Source organism: Lonchura striata, chromosome 8 (assembly GCF_050655825.1).
Source record: "Lonchura striata isolate lonStrDom1 chromosome 8, ASM5065582v1, whole genome shotgun sequence".
NCBI lineage: Eukaryota > Metazoa > Chordata > Aves > Passeriformes > Estrildidae > Lonchura > Lonchura striata.
The window spans coordinates 15,939,650-15,959,513 of NC_140710.1; the positions used below are offsets into that span (position 1 = coordinate 15,939,650).

At 45.8% G+C, this 19,864-nt stretch overlaps 1 protein-coding gene and 1 long non-coding RNA gene across 9 annotated transcripts in view; both read left to right on the forward strand.

Moving 5' to 3' along the window:
• Positions 1-2,111: 2,111 nt before the first annotated feature.
• LOC116183882 (uncharacterized) lies at positions 2,112-13,603 on the forward strand. The gene is made up of 3 exons (XR_014957071.1): positions 2,112-2,377; positions 2,800-13,452; positions 13,554-13,603. It is a non-coding gene; the product is annotated as an uncharacterized LOC116183882 (long non-coding RNA).
• Positions 13,604-15,874: 2,271 nt separating this feature from the next.
• Positions 15,875-19,864, forward strand: part of LRRC8D (leucine rich repeat containing 8 VRAC subunit D) — a 51,787-nt gene continuing 47,797 nt past the window's right edge. For 2 of the 8 annotated variants that reach the window (XM_085586408.1, XM_021526469.3), the window contains exon 1: positions 15,875-16,162. The gene's annotated coding sequence lies outside the window, so the exon portion shown is untranslated. Of the gene's footprint in view, positions 16,163-16,385; positions 17,566-19,864 lie in introns of those variants that run through there. The other 6 variants (XM_085586409.1, XM_021526514.4, XR_014957074.1 and 3 more) reach the window with 5 other exon arrangements.

Sequence of the window (19,864 nt, forward strand, 5' to 3'; positions counted from 1 at the left end):
CCTACCCCATCCTTGCTCAGCACGGTCCCTTTCACCCCTTGCCTATGCACAGATAGGAATTGGTGGGGAGAGCTCATTTCCCCAGGCTAGGTGCCAGAGAAGCAGGCAGCAGTGCTGGGGAAAGGTGAAGGGGGCTCTTGGTTATGTGTGTGCAGAGGACGCTGCTTGTGCTGTTCACTTTACAGAAAGCATCAGGAGACACTGAAGCTTGAGCACTGTGTGACCCCAAGGAAGATGTCAGAAGTCCTGAGGGATCCACCAGCTGTCATCAGGAAAAAGACAGACATAGCTGAGGTAGGTGACAGCACAGGTGGAATAATGCCCTTGCAGAAACCTGGCCAGCAGCAGAGAGTTGTTGGCAAGACAGTGAAGGACAGAGGTAAGCATCACTTCGTGAAATGCTCTGGCTAAGCAGGTGAATGCTGTCGGAGATCCCTCACACAGCACTAGAAGGAGTAATGCTGCCCTGTTCAGTGACAGCACATCTGCCTTCGATAGCAAGGAGTAATACCCAGTTTTCATCTGTCACTTTGCAAGTACAGAGAGATTCTAAAGAGACAAAAAAGAGAATCTAGAGAACCACAACACTTGCTCATAGTTCTCTTGTTTTCTTTCCTTATGGATCTCTGAATTCACCATCTCTGGTCCTCTATTCCCACCTCTAAGACTGAAGAGCTCCAGTATATCCTGACATGCCCCTCTGCACTCTGGCGGTTGCTTCTGCATGGACCTGTCTGCTGAGGCTCTGCACTGTGTCTGGAAGCTCTGTGCAGTCTCAGGTGCCTTGGGGTGTCTGAAGTGGCTGGTGGGCAACTGCTTATCTGCCCTACCGACAGTGGCTCCTCCATTTCCTGGGGGCCCTTCCGGTCTTCCACTTTGGCTTCCATCCTGGCCTTGGAGACATATCAAGAAGTTGAAAATAATCTCCAAAATTTCAAGCATTTTGCTAGAGTTGTGACTGCTAAGAGTTCATGTTAAAGCCACAACTACTGCAGCAGTGAAGCAAGCAGAGGGCTGGGTGCTGGGTCTGAGAACTGCATAGCTCATTGAGATGCTGAGAGAGCATTTTCTTCCTCTTCTTGAAAGGAAAGAGATGGAAGGAAAATTATAAACTAGAAAAGTATGTTTGTGGGAGAAGGAATCTCATGTTTGTGGGTTCAGATGCCTGGCACAAGCAATTTTCATTAGCCTTGGCAGATAGGGGCACAGCACAGTGTCACTTCTTTGATTCCACTGATTATTCAGCCCCACCAGGTGAGTGAGGCCAAGGTTCTAAACAGGTTAGGTCCAGTAGAAGACCTCCCATGAGGGAAGGAATTCCATGAACTGAGAAGTCCTTGCAACTTCTTTCATCCCTAATATTGTTGTTTGGGGATTTTTTGTTGGTTTTGGTGGGGTTTCCCTTCCATGCCTTTGCTTTTCCTTCTCTTTCTGCTAGTCTTTTAAAATATTCCAGTGTGTAATGCCTTCCTAGCCAAAAATGTCAATAAGAAAGGAAAGAGAAGTTAAAAACCTGCCTCTATTCACAGTGTGGGTGTAAACAGACTCATTTTTAACAACATGGCACACTTTCTCCTGTGGCTGCTTCTCTTACTGCTCATGGAGACAGGAGAATATTGGCTTTTTCCAGAGCAAATCACGAATTCACGAATCATGAACCCTTTTGAGGACATGGAGCGCAGTGCCAAGGTGATCTTTAAGGTGTAAAGCCCTGCGTGCCCTCCAAGAAAGGAGCTGCACTGTGACCTGCGGCGATGGCAGGCACCAGGCGGTGCCCGGCGCGGCCCGGCCCTGTGCGGGCTCCGCGCTGGGGCAGCCCCGGGCAGCGGGGCCGGTCCGCCGGGCTGGGCGCGGGGCGGCGGAGCGCCAGCACGGCCCGGCCCCGCGTGGGGCCGGCGCACGGCTGCCGGCTGCCTCCTGCCGACGGCCGCTCCCAGCCCCGGCCCGGGCGGCAGCGCCGCGCCGCAGCTGCTGCCGCGGCCTGCCGGGTCATACCCCGCAGTGGGGCCGGGCCGTGCGGGGCCGGGCCGTGCGGGGCCGGGCCGTGCGGGGCCGGGCCGTGCGGGGCCGGGCCGTGCGGGGCCGGGCCGTGCGGGGCCGGGCCGTGCGGGGCCGGGCAGCGGCCCGCAGCGGCACCTGCTGTAGGGGCCGGGCAGCGCCGGGCTCTGAACGCCATTTGCCAGCGTTTCGGGACCGTTTAGCACACTCTGCCCACCACCCTCTGATGGGATTTCGGCTGGACTGCGAACCCTTCCAGCCATAGTTCTGCCTGCCTGAGCACCTGGCCCGTTAAGCAAAGGGACAAATTTCTGCAGACACCTTCCCCGAGGCTCAGCAGACGGCTGTGCAGCACTCGCTGTGTGGAGCCCGCATTCAGGTCAGAGAACAGCTGTAGCTCGAGGAGAGTTTACTTTCCTAGCCAGACCATCTTCAAAGTGTCTTTGCAGTAATAAAAAGGAAACATTTTTCCTTTGCAGTTTTTACTTACTCTACTCATGCTGCAAGAGTGACCTAATAAAAAAAAGTCTGATAGATATAGCAGTCATTTTATAACAAGTACTGGAATATAGCAGTAACAGGCTTCAGTCACCTCTGATGGATTTTGGAGCACAACAGAAAGTCTGTTACTGGTTCTCTTTGTTCTTCCAAATAAATTATTCATAGCCAGGGCTCCCACGGTAGGTCCTGAGCCCACTGATGCCAGGCTGCTCCTTGTGATGGTGGCCAGCTCCAGCTGTTGTGTTACCACGAGGCCATGGCTACATTGTTTAATAATTTTGCTTTTGTTTTCCTTTTCAGAACTGTTAAAACCAGCAGATATTCAGGCAAGCAGACCAGGACTGGCAATGCTAAATGTTGCACACTCAAAACCATATGAACAAAGTGTTTGTTTGCCCTCAAACCTAGGGAACTGCCTACAAACACAGGTGATGGATGATGAAGGGTGGGCTGCAGGAACTGGAGGTTCCTGGGAGTGTGAGAAGAACCAAGAGTGTCTGGCTGATGAGGCTCTTTGCCTCTTTGGTGCTGCAGGGGGTGGCCTCCCTTCTTCCCCATTTCACGCAAGGGCAGGTGGGCTGCTGGGTAAGGATCTGAGAGGGGGAATAAACATGTTCGTGGGCATCCTTCAAAGACACATTTAATTTTCTTTAAAGATCTGTGCTCTCTTTTCTGTTAAGACATATGGAAATTGAGTGCATTGTGGCCTATGTGGATATTGTGTCATGTGGATGTTGTTTGTTCTGTTGTGACTAAGGATTCAATGCTGTGTAGAAGCCTGTAATGTGGTCTGATAGAGCATCTTCAGCTTGCCACTGTAGACAAGTTTCTGTGATTGCTTTGTGACTAATGCAATTGGAAACATATTTCAAACACAATGATGGGAAGAAAGGGAGGCCTGTATTTCCCTTCAGTGCTCTTCATGTGATCTCTCTGGATCATGTACCCATGCAGTTTTCTGTGGTTCTTTTGCATACACCAAGTGAAGTAAAAGGAGCTTTCTTGACCTAAAAGGAGCTATTCTTTCAAAGAATGAGGTTTTCCAGGTTTGTAATACATGTATCATTGTGTTTCATAAAGGTAGAGCTTCTGCAAGTGCAGTTCATAAACAGTGTCGTGGGATGTTTTCAGAGCTACTCAAGGTTTGCTCGACTTCCACAGAAATCATGAAACAATATCCTGCTTTACTTCGAGTTCTTATTCCAGCAGAAGAGAGGTTTCTCATGGTCCTATGTCATATCTGCAAGCCCCTTTGTGAAGCTGTGTCAGACACTGATTTACCAGAGGTGCAATAAAATGCTGCTTCCTACCTTCAAATTCCTAGAGACAGAAAGTGAATTCATAAGCTTTGGTCTGCAGGTGTCAATGCACAATTGTGTCTGTCCAGGTGGGAGAGTTCAGTCCTCTCCATTGGCTGCATTCAGGGTTTTCAAAGACCTCTATTAGCATTTTTCAAGCCTGTACACACTTGAATTGGAACAGTAAGGAAAAATCCACAAAACTCAAGTGAATGGACTGGGGAAAAATCTTGAAAAAGTGAAGTAGAGATCCAGTAACTGTGTGTCTGATCCATTCTTGTTTCTCTATGTTCTAAAAATTCTTGTACCATGTTGAGCAAAGACACTGCTGTGTCCAAACCAGGTGGGATCTGGCAGGTTGGCATCCCAGAGGTGCATGTACCACTCCCCTGTAATGCCTACTGCACTTGAAAGGCAGATTTTGTATTAGCTTTGAGACAAGATGCAAACTCCAATCCAGCCATGAGAATAGCAAGTGTTTGTCCATGGGTATAGTGACTTGCCTCTTTTCCAAATGATCTAGCTCTGGGAAAGGAAAATATAAGGGTCTTACACTAATGTGAGCTCAATGATTTGGGAATTTTTCTGTATGTAGTGGCTCTGCTAATTGAGTTGAGTGGAAAGACCCTCTCTCCTCTGCTCCTCCTGTTCTTTCCAAGCTGAAAAGAAGAAGGTAAGGACACAGCCTACCTGGTGTGTGCAGACAAACAAAAGGGGAGGAGAGCACCCTCCTTTCCTTGTGTCTCCAACAGCCTGGACACCAGCAGTGTGGAGCTCACCTTGTCCTTCTCCCTGGCAAACCAAGCAAACCAAGCTACAATTTCTGAGACACATTCTGCTCACCTAGATTTAAGAAATCCACACAGGAGTAAGTAACACAAAAAGAGTGAAATGGGTCTTAATTTAAGGGCTCTTCAGCTACCACCAGCCCCAGTTTCTAAAGCTAGGAGTTCATCCTTGTTCATTACATGCTTAAAGCAGAGATCAGCTCTTCCTTCCTGTTCATGCGGCTCTGGGAAAACTGGTTGTACTTTATTCAGAGAAGAATAAACAGCAACCACTAACATGGTCAGCTCATTCCTACCATCATCACCGAGACTGATCTGTCAACTCCTTTTGTTGCTTATTTGCTGGCAAAGAAACTCTAACCAAAAGTCTTTTGGGAGTTGCAAAGACAATAGAAGGAAATATTTGCCTGATATCTGATATTACCACAAAGAGCTGGCCAGTGCACATAGAAATATTGGACTTACGATGGAAAATTTAATGGGGAATATTGCAAGAATAGACTCTGCGCTTCGAAAGGCTTATCTGTTCCCTGACATGTACTCCAATTGTTTGTCCTTTCCCAGCACACACCTCCCTCTGGAGGAGGGTACTAGTCACACCATCTCCCCTAGTCATTCCCCGTTTTCAATTCCTAATCCTAATTTCCAGACTTCCAAATTTAGACAGTGCTTCCCATCTGAATAGTTCTGATGTGGAGTCCTTATTTAATCACAAGACACTGACTGTCCAATCCTTCCTGGAGCTCTTTCTTAGGTGCATTTTGGCTCTTCCCTCTTGCACAAGAAACATCCTGCTTCACTCACAAGCTGCCACTGCTCTGTGTAGCTGCTGCTTGTTATCAAGAGGTTTATGAGTGAAACAGAACCTAGTTATAAAAGAAGGGGGAAATGTGGATTCCCTTGAGCTGGGCATGAGGCTTTGGGACTGTCTTAAACCCCTGGAGATTAATTTCTGGTCCTGCAAACAAGCTCTGAATGAAAAACTTTGCCTAGCCAGCTACTCCCACCACAATTAATGCGTAGGAATTCAATATGTGAAGGTTGTATCTCTGGAGGAATTGTAATGGGTCACTGTCACTGCAGGAAACCTAGAAAAAATGGCATAGTAAGTGGGCATAAATTGGAAAAGTTAGGCTGTTTTCAATGAATTTACTGTGGATTTAGTGACATTTATTTGTCATTTTATAAATATTCAGATTTACTGATTAGCCATCCAAGCAAAGGGGTTTGGAGTGGAAGCAACTGCAGATTGGGGGACAATATATGTGAGTACCAGTAGAACTCATGCCACAGCAGCATCAAGCATGGGGTTGTGTAATTTGAAAGTTTTATTTGAAAGTGTCTATTGCACTTAACTTGAATTTGTTTTGCAGTGGAACTCATACAGGAAAGATAGGAATGGCTGGTTTTGAAGTAGAAAGACAAAAGAACAAAGAAGGGAAAAGGCACACACATAGAGGGTGTGCAAGAAGTATTTAAAGACACGTTCAACAACTGGTATTCAGATGTGAAGAAGAAATTCTGCAGTAAGCACAGGTAAGACAAGCTGTTCTATATAAAGAAGAAAAAAAAAGAAAAAAGGTGGTTGAGAGCTAACAGCACAGTCTCTTTTTCCAGAAGTTTGGAACTCAAGTATAGAAATTTCATACAGGGAGTAGTATAGAAATTTCATATAGGGAAAACCAGGAACATAAAGCTGCCAGTCTCCTCCAGGCCAGAATTGCCACAAAATGGCATTTTGAAACTACATTGATATAAGAAGCTTTCTCAAATACTGGGAAGCAGGAAAGAGATGGTCACAAAGCTAACTTCAACTGTATCCAGTATGCTGTTCCAATATAATGTACTGATCTCAGGGTCCAGAGGTGTCATTACAGAATAATGAAGTGTGGCCTCACTTCTCCTTACTTGAGAACACACATGCAAATTACTGCAGGCTGCATTAACAAGAACATGTGTACCTGAGACTACAGAAAAACATAACACATGCCAAGCTAGCAGCCAAATGTGGTTCAAGAGTCACAGATGGTAGAGGAAGACTCTGTGTCACATTAAATTATGAAACCTTGTTGTTGTTAAAAGATGAGCAAAACTGGGAAAAGCAAGAAAACTGTTCAAGTTTTGCTGAGTTTTCAGATCTGAGTCTGCTAAATTAATATTTTAAGTAAAATAACACAATTTTATAATATGTTTCCAACTAGTCATTTTACAGCTTTCCACAGATGGTCTGAAGTATGTATGAAAATATAATACAAGTGGAAAATTACTTGCCTTTAGAGCATCCTTATGTGTTCTCTCATATGCACCTCCTGCATGTCCTGCAGCAAATGTTTAAATGTTACAATTTCATGACCACTGGTTGTTTTTAGGTGGTGAAGTGAAGCTGGAGAAGTGGAAGCAAAAGAAACAAAGCAAGAAAGAGTCATGCTTCTAGTAGGAAAACAGAGTGTACAAATGCAAAGGACTTGCAAGGAAAAGTAAAAGAATCAGAGGAGGTGATGTGAGCAGCACTCAGTTCATACAGGAAAGGATAGGGGTTGACTGAGATGCAAGGTGGAGAGACACCCGTCAGGAGTGGGGACCAGCAGAGCTGTAGATGTTAGCTGAAGCCCTCCAGACAGATGAGGTGGTCTCCAGAAGGTCACCCAGGAGATATTTTGTCCTTCACAAGGGAGGAAGGAGTAGATAGGCTTGCTGGAGACTCCGAGGTGGACAGGGCAGGGAACAGATGAGGGCAAGGAATGATGAATAATGTGCCTGGGGATTAGAAGGAGGACAGTGGGTCCTGGTCCAAGGGTCTTTGTGGAAAGAAAGAAGGCAGAAGAGAATAAAAGCAATTCCATGAGACAGAACGGAATACAGCTTCAAAGGGAACTTGTAATTAATGGCACCAGAAACAGTGACACAACCAGAGGGATGAGGATAGAGATGGAGGAGTGAAAGGCTGTTAAACTTAATGGTGCAAACACTGGAATAAAGGTATAGATCAAGGTTGTTAAGCTGAGGGTAGTGTTAGCTGTGGTGCTGGTTGGATTCTCCCATTCAGAGAACAAGGAAGAAGAAAGGTATGTAAGGGTGGGACTTAGGGACAAAGGGAAATTATAAGATGCTTACCTTGGAAGTCTTGATAAAGGAGCCTGAAGGACAGCGATGATTTGGAGCTGTGAAGAATTGAGTAAGGCTAAAGGAGGTGGCAGAAGATACAGTTTCTGGGGTATTTGGATAAGTAGAAGCAGAGTAATGCCATTGCCTGTATAAGAGCCAGGGAGAGTACAGGAGAGGAACAAGACCCGGCTCAGACCCGGGAGAAGCTGGCAGTACCCTTGCACAGGGGTAGAAGAAAGAGAAGACCTGTGTGAAACAGTAACCTGAGATGGTAGGCAGGGGGTCTAAAGTGAAGGAAACTGTAGGAGGACTGGGAGAGAGGATGGAGCAAGAAGTGTTAGGAAAGCACAGATGATGTGAGTAGTAGGAAGATAAAGAAGGAAAGGGTAGAGCAGTGCAGCAAAGCTTTGTGTGCGTGAGGAATGCAAGAGAAAAGGGGATGGGAGTCAAACAGCAGAGGTAGTGTGAAGGGGGGAAGGATGGAGAGATGGAATTATTCCAAGGTGGGAGGGAAGAAGACAAATGAATAGGCAAATTATAACTAATGCAATAATTAACTGCTACAGCAGTAATCTGATTGTCACCCAAAAAAGAGGATGAGGCAGGGAGTTCGTGAGTGAGGGGGAGGCATGATCAGGCTGGCAGGGAAGCAGGAGTGGGCTGAGCCCAGTGGGGTGCAGAGGCAGCATGGCAGGGAGCAGCAGGAGCAGATGCTGGGGCTGTAGTTCCTATGGCAACATACCAAGGCAAATGCAACAAGTGTGCCAACGTGGCAGCGCTAGCAGGGGACAGCTCGGTGCCTTTCTGTGTCACACTCCTCAGGGAGGGAGTGGAGCCATTCCTGGGCACCAGGGCAGCATGGCTCTGCCCCTGCAGAAACCAGCACAAGTACTGGCACGTTTTGAGGCTGGCCCCCTCACTGCTGCTAAATGGGTGTCTTGTGCTCTCTTTCTCCAATCCTGGGAATCCCAAAGTGCAGCTGAGTGAGAGCTGCTGAGCATCTTGCCACTAGTGAGGCGCCTGTGTGCCACATGGCGAGGGGATAGCTCTGCAGAGAGCAATGGGAAAGTGGGAGAGTGAGCATCACCCCGCCTCATGGGCTGGGGGCTTACATCCCCCATGCCGTGGCTCAGCATGGCCTGGCACATACCTCCAGGCACCTGCAGTGTGTAGGTGCCCTCCAGCAAGGCTGTCATAGTGTGAGCCCAGTCTGCCTAGAGCACGCAGAAAAAGCACATGGCTTTCATAGGCTAGGGCCTTATTTTTCACTTATAAATTTTGGCAGAGTTTTCCCTTCCTTTCCTATAGTATCTCTTGTAATTAATCAGCAGTTTGGGACTGCAGTTACTCCACACCATTGTGCTCATGTCCTACTCTAAACAGCTGGAGACAGACCATAAAGGCAAATTTCCCTATTGCTCTGACACTGGGACAGAAAGAACAGCCCTGCGGGGCGAGCAGCAAGGATGCTACTCCATTTATTTATCCTGCCCCGCCGGAGATCCATCCTGCTCCGGCAGCAGCGCTCGGGCTTTCCGCGGGCTCGCAGCTGCGTCCAACAGCAGAGGGAGCTCCGGGAGAAGAAGAGGAGCAGGAGCAGCTCGGCAGGAGCAGCCCCAGGGAGGAGGGCAGGGGGGCACGGAGGTAACTGCAGGCTGCTCTGCTGCACCAGGTAGGGAGCTTTTAACAGCGTGAATGGACGAGGGGAAAAGGGGTCTGAGAGCGGGAATACTTGAAAAGCAGCCGCCATGGAAACAAAATGCGAGGAGAACTTCAGGTATAAAAAACCAAGAACGAGACAAGCAAAAGATGTGTCTGGGTGCCCTAAGATTTAACACACAGGCTAACTTCAGGGTATCTTGGGCTAAATAGCTGTAAGGAGGAGGAGAGTATCTTAGTTACTTGGGGAGTGTTTTTTGTATATTTAAATGCTAAAACATCTGGCTGTATTTTTTTCCGAGGAGAATGCCCTGTGTTGAACACTGTTGTCATGTCAAATTAATTTCAGTGACGTTTTGAGAAACTCTAGTGACATGGGTTCACACTAGGATCAAAGGAAAGCAGTGAATATGCCTTTGTGACAGTGGAAATGCACCCATTGGTAGTTGATGGCCATTTCTGCCACACTTGGGATGACAGCAATACCAGCCAGCCACATCACAGCCCCTACAAAGCCAGATCATAGCTATGACTCTCTAGCCACAGGGATCAGAGCAAGGAAATAAATATGTTGGTCTTTCCATCCCTTGTTCTCCGCAGTCCCGGGTGCAGCACAAGAGCGGGCATGATTCATTCTACGGTGTCTGGGCAACCCAAGGGAAAATCGCCTGCTAATTTCAGTTTCTGATGTCAGAACATATAATTAACCTGACAAAGCAAAACATTATTTTAGGTTAAGGCATGATCAGATCTTCCTTCTCCCTTTACCTATTTCTAAATGGTAATAAGTTGAAGGTGTCTGAGGCTGGGGAAGGTATATGTTTTGTGGTGGCTATACAGTGTTGGCAGTGAATTTGCTGCTCTTATGCTCTCTAATATATAAAAATATAACCAGTGCCTTCTCCAATTAATTTATATCTGAGTTAAATGCAGAGAAAACAAATTATTTGGATATTAGAGTAACCTTCTTCCCTGTCCTTCCCTGTGTGCAACACTCCTTTGTATCAGTCTTTGGAACAGGAGATTAAGTAGGCTTTAAAGTTAGTGTGCTGAATGCCATGGTGGCTGTGCACAGGAATCACAGGAGTCCTTGGAGTCTTTAAGGTGTGTTTATGTTAAAGTGGACAGAGTGATGCTAGACTGACAGTGGATATCTAATTGTAGAATTGTAGTGACTGGAATACTTTGGTTTACTGTTAATGTATTTAAAAAAGTGTTGGGAAGAGAATTTCAGAGGTGAATTTATATCATGTTGTTGCTATGTTTTCCCTTGGGTAGAATTGATAGAATGGAGCAATTGATTTTGTTTGATCTATGTGTACACACTACCAGAATGTGCTGCATTTAAGGTAAGAAGATTAATATAGCCCATTTCAAGCAAAATCAACTTCTTTTAGTGCTGTGTTGGCAAGTCTGGGTTCTGTAGGCTTCCAGGCACAAAAAAAAGAAAGCAGCCTTTTTTCAGTTCTTGAGGTGGGAAAAGAGCTCTAAGTACCTCTGGGTCTCTGATTAAGGAGCTCCATTTTAAAATAAAAGTTCTGTATTCTCCTACAGAATGACTAGTGGTTTCTTTGTTCCACGGTAGAATAGGAAGGCAGAGAGAAAATGCAGCATATAAGATATAAATATTACTCCCTTATCCCTTTTTTCCCCCCCTGCTGTTTTTGCCTGGTATTCCTCAAATTTGGTAGTTTTTTGGTGGTTGCAGGTTTTTTGTTGTTTCTGGTTTTTTTGTTTGTTTGTTTGTTTGTGTTTGGGTTGGGTTTTTTTGGGGGGGCGGAGGGTGGTTGTATGTCTGGATTTTTTCCTGATCTAGTTGGGTGAGTCCTTAATCTTTAGCCATTTGAATGACTGGAGATCAGTCATTTGTAGGCTCAGAGCATTTTGGTCCCACATATGTTCTTTCTTTTTCTTCCTGCTGCTCAGAAAGCTTTGCCTAGCTGTGCACCTCATTATGCCCTTGTGGCTAGGCTGTTTTAAGGAAACTTATTCCAAAGGAAAAACAAAATCAGCAAGGTCTAACTACTGTACCTGTGTGATTGAGGAAGTAAAGGTTAAGTGCTAGCACAGGTACAGCTCAGCAGTCTGAAGATAACTGCCTTGCCATTTCTTTAAAGGCCACTATTGTCCTAGATCCAGGTAGGGCACTCAGGTTTTGTGTCACTCCGTTTGCACATGGAGCCACAGCCATTTCACTGAGAAAGCCAATTGAGATCTGAAGGGGGAAGAAGGGCTTTCAGGCATGATTTGAAGAAAGAAATAACAGACTGAAATGTGCTGGGGAAAGCTGGGAAACTGTTCCAGAGAGCAGGGCTGGACAAAGTGTGACACCTGAAAGCTTTTTTTGGTCTTACCCTGCTAATTCTGATTATGACAGCTTTTTATTTCCTGTTCAGCCTCCGTATTTAGCATTTAGTAATTGTGGAAATGGTGTTGAGCAGAAGAGGCAGAGATCAAAGAAGCAGTAAAGTGCAAAATAAAGAAAATAGGAAGAGCTACGTAGATTAAGTGGACTGGCACAGACTAACCCCTTCTGTCAGCAACTGGTTCTACAAATCTGAAGGTACTCAACATCTCAGCAGTGATTCCTGCCTGGGCACTGACTATACAGATCCATGTTACCAAACAGTACATTTGACTGACACAGGCTCTCTCTTGGGCTGGCCAAGCAATGCACAACCATATTCTTGCTTCTGCTAAAGTAAAGTCCTGCCCTGGCAAGCTGCCAGGGTGAAGGGCAGGTTTGCCTGCAGCTCAGTTTCTGGCCTTCCTGCCATGCCTCTCATCTCATATGATGCTGTGTGTTTTTAATAAAGGACTTTATAGTCCTTTATTGATAAGTACAGAATGAAATAGATTGGCTACCTGTTTGCATATCCACTGGATGAAATTTGAGAACTCACCAAAATTAGGTCTTCTGTGTAATCAGAAGCAGCCAACATGTTCTGCCATCATTTGAAAAACTTTGCTGAGGTGCAGTGTGATAACACACACTCCTTGCAATACACACTATCATGGCTTCTGCTCTTGTTTCAAAATACAAAGGTGCTTGCTAAGAATGAGGCTTCAACCCTCAAATTTTTAGAAATGGAACTGCACATTGGGTGGCTGACATATTGTCACAAATGAAACAAAAGAACTGGTGAGAACATTGTGGAGTTCTGGATGTAAGTAGAAACTGCTGTTTGTGTAAAACAGTCATTCATTCCTTTTTTCAGCACAAAAACAAGGTAAGCAGTGATTTTTTTCCATCCAGGAAGTTCAGAAGCTGGGAGAATCCCAGCCAGAATAGGCTGGCTCTCAAGGTCTTTAAGAGTCACTGTGTTTTTAATACAGAAGCTGCTGTGCCAGGTGTTTGAAGACAAGCATAATAGCAAAGTATCTTCAGAAAAAGTGGTAACACGGGTCTGGATAATTGTTTATAATGGAGTTATATAATGGCAAAGAAAGTTGGTTAGCAGGAATTTTTAAATATAATTGATGGAATTACAAATGAACCTAGTAGGGACAGGGTTTTGCAATGCTTTTTATATCGGAAAACCATGCTTTTTTTCATTTCTTCAATATGTTTGGGATTGTCAGTAAAAAATGTATCAAAAGGAGGATTGCCTGATAATTTTATTAGACTTTCTGAAAGCTTTGGTAGCTTGCCGTGCTGATTGGGCAGACTGAGCTGCAGCCCCATCATCCTGTCCATGTGTCCTGGGTGAACACCACGGGCTGAGCTGCTCAGCACTTAGAAACACTCTTTCTTGAAAACAGGTAGCCAGTAGCCAAGAGGAGTGATTCATATGCATCCTCCTCCTTATTTAAACTGGAGTCTTCCCCTTCATGCTTTGCCCATTCCATGAAGCCAGACTGCTGTTTCTGGAGAGGGGAAGGCCAATTCCCCGCCTGTGCCTCTTCTATGTAGCCATCCACACTTCTTCCTAACTGCTACCTCAGCTACTTCTTAATAATAGAATCATAGAATAGTTTGGGTTGGAAGGCATATTTAAATGTTATCTTGTCTAATCCACAGTATCAAAATTCCCCTTCATCTTAAATTTGCTTGGAAGAAAAATTTGTCAGCCCACTCAAAGCCAGGACTGAAATACCTACAGGTAAGGAATTTTCTCACCATTTTCTGAGGAACCAATGGTGCACTCTATTTTTGACACTATCTCTTCCTTATGTTCACCTTCTGCTGGTGTTTCTTCTGCAGCTGGCTCCCTTGGACTGAACTTGGACCCCTGCTGGACAATGTCATGCAGGTATATATGAGATGTACAGTATGGCTGTTTGAGTGAAAGAAGGAAAGTACTGGAAATCATCTCAGAATAAATGGTCAGCTTTCAACCTGGCCAAAACCATAATTCTGTTGGAGGGCTAATATTTTCTAACATTTTTTAATTATATAAGAATGAGGATAAAAATAAGATTGAAAAATATGACATATTTGACTACTCAAGGTTATGGAATTTGAAAAATTGAAACTAAAATGCAGTTGTAAAACCAAACAGGATTGATTTATCCTGTAAGGCATATGGCTACACTGCTATTGCTTGTTAATGTAATCACTAACTCAGTTCTCTGAGCCACAAATCAAAACAACAATATTAGCTTATTTAATTGTACAGGGCTAATGTCAAAACTATGCAAGTGGCAAAGATCCATTTTCCCCCCACAGCCTCTGTTTTCTTGCACCTTTTTTTTATCACACGGAGTAACTTGAAGTGGGCTGAGTTGTACTTTTGCCTACAGCCTATAGCAGGATAACAGAATAGCTGGGATTTTTATTTGCCCCAAACTGAGCTCTTTTAGATTTGTAATTTCCCTCCTCTATTTTCTGTCCCACCTCAGCATGTTCTAGGTGGTCAGAGCCAGAAACAGCAATCTAGAAAGAGCTGCCCAGAAGTACTCAGACTTGAGCCTGGGGAAGACCAAACCTGAAACACTGGGAAAAGTCTCTACAAGCTAAGCTTGAAAGAGGATATGGGGAGGTTTAAATTAAAACCCATTTGGGTTACCTTTAAATACATACCAAAACAAGTGAAAGAAAAAACCAAACCAGCAATCCAGCATATGTTCTGTAGGAGGTAAATCCTTCACACTTGTGTTTGCCCTGTCGGAAAGGGAGTCTTAATTGGATCCGGATCTGCCCAGTTCCAGGTGTCTTCTCTCTCAGGTCCCTAGAGCCATTTGTTTGTTTTTCTGGTGTGCCTCAGCTTGGCAAAGTATTTTGATTGCTAAGCAAATGTGGATTCAGCCAGCTCTGACCAGCTCTGGCATTTAAAAAAATCCTTTTTTCTTCCGCTTGAATTTCTCTGCCAGCTGCCTTCGAGTCAGGATTTCCCAGCCAGCAGCTCTTGTTATTATCTGTTTTCACTTGCCTTGATGTTTACCAGATTGGACTGCTTTTATCTCTATTAACCCTCCCTCACTGTGGAGCCCCAGTATTACACACCCTATGTGCCTTGGCCACTGGGTCAGAGCAGAAATAAGTAAATAGATAATAAAATCACCTTATTGAGAAAACAGTGAGGTCTAAAATATTGGCCAAAAATAACACAAGTGATGATGATCTCAGGGAAGAAAATAGCTAAAAGGCCAAATGAAGGTATTAAAAATCAAAGCTTAAAATAATTGACTTATTAGCTCATTAGACTAAATCTGAGCTCTGCTAAAATTCCCCACCAGATGAAAACTCTGGTATGAAAATAGTGCCGAACAGCTGAGAGCAGGACAAGCTGGCCTGATTTTTTCTGGTCTCAGAGTGAATTGTTGCTAAGTTCTTTAATTTGTAATCTTAGATACATCATACAGTCATTTAGACCAGAAGGTCTGATTAAAAATGCATCTAAAAATATAAAGGGGAAATTCTCAGTCTTTAAAGGGCCACAAAGCTGTTCTGAACAAGCACTTCCCATCTCTTCCAGTTCTTGAAAACATGGGGAGAAAATACAATATGGAAAAGATAAGCTCGTTTTTTTTTTTTAAATTCTTCATCAAGACCAATATACTTTCAAAAGTAATAGAGCACATCCAGTTAAAAAGACCCGCAGGTCTGGTCACGTGACGGCCCAGTGTTTAAGAACTATTTAAGGATCTCGGTGGCTTTTCAGTAAAAGGAGGAAAAAAATTTTCTAGTGGATTTCGGGATGAGGATCAGGGTCAGTTCGGCTTCTTCCTCAGTGTCCTGTGTTCAGCCTCTGGAACCGCCGTGGAGGAATCCATCCCTGCGATCCTAGCGTTGCCGCCCCCCGCCCAAGCTAAAGCTGCCTTCGACTTTTTGGTTCCCTTAAGGGCTGAAGATACACAAATAAGATAACTTTCCTCCTTCCCCATGATAATATTTCAATAATGAAGCCACGCAATTTGAACTTGTCGCTGCTTTATTTGGCTCACGCACTGCGCTCCATTTACCTGCGCACCGAGAACACCCCGCAGGCTTCGCCACCCGCGCTTGGCTCCCGGCGCGGCCCCGCGGACTCGGCCCGCGGCACCTGAGCGCGGCGGCTGCGCGGGGGGCGAGCGGGCGGGGCCGGCCCGGCCCGGCCCTCACATGCGCGGCGCCGCGGGAGCCATTGGCCGCCGCCCCGCCGGCCCCGCCGCCGCCGGCAGCCGGTGCTGTCCGCACGCCGAGCCATGCGGGTGCGCGCTGCAGGACGCTGCTAGCAGCCGAGCCCGCCCCGCCTCTGCCCGCCCGCATGGCAGCGCCGCGGGACTGACCGCCGCCGAGAAGCTCTGCGCCCCCGCCGCACGCACGGCTCGGCTCGGCTCGGCTCGGCCGGGCGGCTCTCGGGGTCCGCAGCCCGCAGAGCCGTCCCTGAGGTGAGGCGTGCGCGGGGCCGGCGCGAGGCGGTCGAGCAGGCGGCGGAGGGGCCGCGGGGAGGGGGCGGCATCTTCACCGGCGCCCCCGCCGCTCCCTCCCCGCGCTTTGCCTCGCGCTTCTCTTTATCTTTCCTGCGTGCAGACCGGCCTGGGCCGGTTCGCGGTGCTGCTGCCAGCGCCGGTGCGCCGCGGCGGGACCCCGGGGGCGGCTGCGCTCGCCGCGCTGTTCTCCCGCGGGATGCGCATCCACGCGGGACGTGCCCGCATGAGCGGGGGGCCAGCGGCGAGAGCGGGGCTGGGAGGACGGCGTGGTGCTGGGGAATGCGGCTGGAACTGCCAGCCCCTTTCGAGGCCAGTGAGGTTGGATCTGGCCCCTCTGGGGGCCGCCAGCTGTGCGGCTTTTGTAAGGGGTCAGCTGTGCGTCGCAGATTAAAGCGGCCCAAGCCAGTCAATAAAGCACATCTTCAGGGCAGAACCGGCCCTTGTCAGATAATCATCTCTGTTTTTTCGAGGCGCGTCTCCTCCCGTCCCTTTGCTCCCCAATACGTGGCAATACCGACTCCTGCTCTTTTAGGATCCCTGAGCTTGGCACAGCAGCTCCTGTCTTGCAACCTGCATTTTCCCCCCGCTCCCCGTCACAAGTGCTGCCACTGCTCTTAAACAAATACGAATTCAGGCGCAGAAGGCTTGTGGCTTGCCCAGCATCCTTTAGGGGAGCTGATCTGCGGTCAGTGGGGGGATTCAGGCTCTGCGTTTTCAGCACGCCTGCAACCCGTGGCACTTTCTCCTCTGGATGTTCCCAGTGTGTAAGAGCCATGAGATGGGGTACTCAGACTTGAAAATGGAGGACGGTAGTGGTGGTGGTGTTGTTTGGTGGATAAGTCTTAGCCGTACTTCCTGTAATGGTGGTGCTGAAAGTGATGTTTTACTTGACTTAGCTGCTGGTGCAGAGAGCACTTTAGGGTACCTACTACTCCTAAGCTTTGCCAGTTACGGCTTTAAAAAAAAAATCTCCAAACACAACAGGGAAGTATTTAATGTTTTTTTAGCATTATGTCTGTCACCATGATAGGAAAGGATAGTATTTTCTGCCTGTAAAACTGAAGGTGGAGTGTGACAATGCCCACTTGTTTGGGAGAGAGGGCTCTAGGATGGGAGAAATTTGCATGAACACGGGTGAAATTTTAAGCCCACTGCTCTGAGTGATGAAAAAAACCCTCTTGTGCCAGATGGGGTAGTTAAGTCTCTTTCTCTCTATTCTCTCTGTTGGTTTTTTTTTTGTTGGTTTTTTTTTTTTTTTTTTTTTTTTTCTGTCTCACTTCTTGTTTTTTGTGGTGGTGTTTTGATTTTTTTCCCTTACCTCTTCCTGGAGACAAAGGAAACCATCTTTCTTCAAACTTAGGGTAAGGTTCATGTTGTGTTATCTGCTCTTGATTGCCATCTTAAATTAATTCACCAAGCTTTACTTGGGGCCAGGATCCTAGTCATTCTTTGTGCTGTACAAATGTCCTATAAACCTTTTATTGTTAGTTGAAACTGATTTATGAGGTCCTGACCTAGGAATATACTTCTGTGGCTATATTTTTTTTATACAATTTTCTCCTGTGTCTTTAGGCAGGCATTTCCTTTATAGTAAACTCATTTGGTGCTTTGCCTATATCTTGCTTAGTGTCAAAAACACTTGTCTTGTTTGCTGTGTCTGTTTTCTTGCACATAATAGCAGGGAATATTAAATAGATGCTGTTGTTTGTAATTGTGATGACTTCAACACAAAATATTAAAACTTTACAACAGCTGTGTGAGCTTATCCAGGGAAGGGAGCAGTGTTAAGCTGTCATTTGTTTTGTAGAGAGTAGGTATGCACAAAATAAACAGTCTTGGCATTGTTGAGGGGATGGTAATCTGTCCGGTGTGTTGAGATTTGGAAAAGGCATTCTAACCAGCAGTGCCAGCAATGAAGAAAGACTGTGCTGCAGTCAGAGGAAGGTAATCATTAATAGGAGCCAACCTCTATAGTAACAATGCAGAGAGAGTGAAAGCACCTGGGTGCTTCCCCTGGAAAGATTAACTAGTGAACTTGTACTAACACATAGCTGTACACCTGAAATGTGGCTCTTGTATTCCAGTTCTTTCTTAGCCTTTTGTGCCTGTTGCCTCCTTCTTTTGTGTAGCAATACATAAGTGGTGGTACAGAGATACCACAGCTCTGCCTCCTGTTTATGGACAGTTTTCTTGAGTGCATGCCTGGGTAGGGATGAAAAAAGCTAATGCTGTTTGTGCTATGCTTGCAGGAAGTCCTACCAGTGACAGAAGGATAAGAGAATAAAGGCTAGTGGAGAAAAGGGTATGTCCGTCTCTGTGGTCAAAAGCACTTGCAACTATGTGTGTTGTGGCTTGGCACAATTTTATAAGAAGGGACTGTCCTGAAGTTTCTTGGGTTGAAGTTTGTTTTTTTTAAATTCTCTGGGTCTTCCCATTTCTTCTGTGTATTGAGGTCCCATTCAAAGTCTGTTAAAGCCAGTGGCAGTAAGTGGATTTTGAATCAGGCCCTGTACACAGGCTGTGTGTTCTGTGATGGCACGGCGGCTGCGTCAGCTCCTGCCGGTGTGGCGTTCTCCAGGGCTGGCTTGGGCTGCTGTGCAGGCAGAGTGCTGACTCAGCACCTCAGCCCAGGGTCTCCCTTTGCTTTCTCCTGCGCCTCTGAGAGCCAGGGGGGTGCTACAGGTATATGGACACTGTGATCCCTCACTTGGTGTCCTGTGGCTTAAAGCACTTCATCTGTGTGGGGCTGCTGAAGGCTGTTGTGCTGGGAAGTAGCTTGAGTCACAAATGGGGGGACATGAGGGAACTCAGTAAACAAGTTTCTCAACTGGATGCAAAAAAAAAAAAAAAAAAACCAAACCAAAAAAAACAACCCTGGGGTTCCAGGGTAAGTATTTTACGAAATAATGAACTCTGAAGATTTTAATTTCCTTTCAGAAAAGCAGTCTTCATCTTCCAATTCATGAAGTTGCTGAAGATCCCTAAATATTATAAAACACAATTAGCAATTTTTGTTATACTTAGATGTTACATATAATACCACACTAGCATTAACTGGAAAGAACAAAACCTGTTATTTCAGATTCTGCTATTTAAATTCTTCAATTTCTTGCTAGCATTGAAATAGGGCTGCACAGTTCTCCTTTTGTGGTTTTTTTTTTTCTTTCTGTTTTATTTATTTATTGTCTCTTGGTGGTGGGGAGGTTATATCCTAACCAACATAAAAAGAAAAAGGTATTGCTGTGTTAAGAAAAATGGAAATATTTTTCCCCAGAAACTTCACATTTAGATAAAGACTTAGCTTTACATAATTGACATTTTAAATATCTTTTTTTTTAATAAGCAGTGAAAAGTCTGTGGACTTCACCATGCAAAGACTTATGTCCATGATTAATTTTCCATGTATGTATAGTTTCCTGAGTTCACATGCATGCACAAGGCTCTCTGGGGTCACAGTAGTCCTGCTTGGAAGTGTTTGTTCTTGGCTATGATGATGAGCTGCTGCAACTCCACACAGGGCTGAAATATGAAGAAAAGTGTTTGTGAAATGCAGTTTTCTAGCAGTTACTAGCGTTATGTTTTGTGAAAGCAACTGTAATTACTGTTTCAAGGCTATCCTGTGCTTCTAACCTTGAGAACACTTTGAGCTATGTTTTTTAA